A 2815-nucleotide genomic window follows, 5' to 3' on the forward strand; every position below is an offset into this window, starting at 1 on the left:
ATGTGGGCATATCATACCCCCAAACTTGAATGCAAAAACACATGTCCTAAAAATAAAGTGATACTCCAACCAAATACCAATCAAGTGCACACATTGTTGTAAAAAGATAAACAAAGAATTAAACAACAATGGATAAAATAAACCTGGATGGAGATCATATGCCCTGGTGGAGTGAAGAGTCAAGCGCACGGGGCCTGCGCTTGATCCTATGAGGTATTTCTCAATCTAAGTCCGAGTCCCGAAGGATCTTACCTCGATCCTTCAGAAGTCCAATCAAGCTCTTCCATCCCTTCTTTTTTATGATCATGTAGCACTCCACAAGGAAGTGGATTCTTCTTAACATCCCGAAATTGCTTCTCCCAGCTAATAGGTCTTGATGCTCCCCATGACGATGTTCAGGGTGTTTGTCCCGAACTGGTTTCATGATCAACCTCTTGTCTCCATGGGAGTTCTCAAAAACTGGGGTAGCTAGGGAATTTACCAAAAAAAATTTCACCCCAATGAAATCCACTTCAGCAACCTCTGGATGAAATATGTCCCCTATGGGGTTGTCATCAGGTGGTGGAGTACTTGAAGTGAGAGGCATAGGCTCCGGTGGGTTTCTCCATGATGGGGCTTCAGATAGAGGATCAGGAGGTGGGTCTTCAACAGTTTCTCCAATGTCATCCAAGAGGTAACATGCATTCTGATCAGGCGCATTCTGGAAGGCATTGAAGATGTTCAATCTGATCTTCATATTTCCAAAGGAGACCTTCATTACTCCTGTTCGGCAATTGATGCATGCATTGGCTGTGGTGAGGAAAGGTCGCCCAAGGATGATAGGAATTTGTTTCTCTGGATTTGGGACCGGTTTGTGTCCAGAACTATAAAGTCAACTGGATAGTAGAACTTGTCCACCTTGATAATGACATCTTCCACAATCCAGCGGGGTTTCTTGATCGAGCGGTCAGCCAATTGCAAGACAGTACTTCTCTGTTTCAATTCCCCTAAGCCCAGTTTCTGATATACCAAGTATGGAAGCAAATTAACACCAGCTCCTAAGTCGAGGAGAGCTCTCTCAATCTCACTGTTTCCGATGACGCACGAAATTGTAGGCGCTCTGAGGTCTTTGAACTTTGGAGTAGTGTTATGCTGAATCAGAGAACTTACTTGCTCGGTAAGAATGACCTTCTTGGGAATGTGCTTCTGATTCTTCCTCTTTTGAGTGCACAAGTCTTTGAGAAATTTTGCATAGGCTGGAATTTGCTTGATGGCATCAAGGAGTGGGATGTTGATTTGAACCTGCTTGAAGGTTTCCATCATGTCTTGTATCTTCTCTCCTTGTTTCCCAAAGTGGGAGGGTGCCTTAAGCCGCTCTGGGAATGGGACCTTAGGCTCATATGGTACCTCAGGAGTGGGGGCAGATGAGGAAGATGCCTCGATGCTTACTTGTTTACCCTTGTCCTGATGCAAATTCTGTGGGGCTGCAATTTGCTCATCCTTCTTTTCTTCCACATGATTGTCAACCAGTCTTCCGCTTCGCAATGTGGTGACGGCTTGAACTTGCTCCAGATGAGGCGTGCTTTCTTCTACCATGTATAGTCCCCTAGGGTTGGTCACTGGCTGACTTGGATGCTTTCCTTCTTCCCTCCTGTTGAGGGTATTGGCAAGTTGCCCGACTTGAGCTTCTAGCTTGGCAATGGAGTGGGTATGTGAGTTTACTCTTTCCTCTTGAGATTTGATTGACTGCTTTATCTCGCTGGTCAGCTCATTCACTGCTTTTAGAATCCGATCCTCAAAATTAGACTCTGATGGAGACTAGTAGTGCTGCTGTGGAGGCCGGTAAGTGGAATGAGGTTGGTAAGGCTGCCTGTTGGATTGAGCTTGATTGTATGGCCCTGAGGCTGAGTTGCCCGAATTTGAATTCTCCCATGAGAAATTTGGATGATTTCTCCACCTGGGGTTATACGTATTGAAGTACTGATCATTACCCGGTCTGGAGAAAGCTGCATTAACCTGCTCATTTGCAATATCAGTATAATTTCCAGTAACAGGGCAGTTATTTACCTGATGCATAGGACTGGAAGATAATGATTCAGTGTGTGTGTGAGCAGCATTAGGAGCAAAACCAGCAGTCAACAGAACTTGGTCTAGCTTCTTGGAGATAGCTTCAACCACTTGGTTGGCCATGTTTGGGGAATGGCCTGCTTCATACAAAATCTCCTTCTTGAGTGCTTTAGGTGCTGGTGCCCACCGTCTGGTAGAAACCTGCTGAAGAGAATTGTTACTCAAGTTGTCAAACATAGACCAAGCTTCATCTTCACTTTTTAACATGAATGTTCCCCCACATGATGCATCCACCATTTTTCTATTGGACTCAGTCAGGCCATCGTAACAACACTGCACTAGCTGCCATTTCGGGACAGCGTGGTGTGGACATGATCTAAGTAAGCTTTGCAACCTATCCCAAGTTTCATGGAAATCTTCTCCCTCATACTGGGAGAAGGTAGTGATGGCTCTCCTAATATCATTGGTCATTCCTATAGGAAAATACTTCTTAAGAAATCTTGCTGCAATTGAGCCCAAGAAGTAATAGAGTTAGGTGTTAAGGATTAGAACCAATGTTGGACTTTTTCCTTGAGGGAGAAAGGAAAAAGACGCATCCTTAGGGCATCCTCAGTGAATCCATTCATTTTAGTGGTCTCACAAATTGCTTCGAAGTCACTGAGGAATTCATAAGGATTTTCAGTGCTAAGCCCTAAGAAGGAAGGTAAACTTCATATAGTGCTAGGCTTAATTTCATAATGGGTTGCCGTAATTTCCGGCAACCGGAGAC

The sequence above is a fragment of the Corylus avellana genome, chromosome 1 (genome assembly GCF_965113065.1).
Source record: "Corylus avellana chromosome 1, dhCorAvel1.hap1.2, whole genome shotgun sequence".
NCBI lineage: Eukaryota > Viridiplantae > Streptophyta > Magnoliopsida > Fagales > Betulaceae > Corylus > Corylus avellana.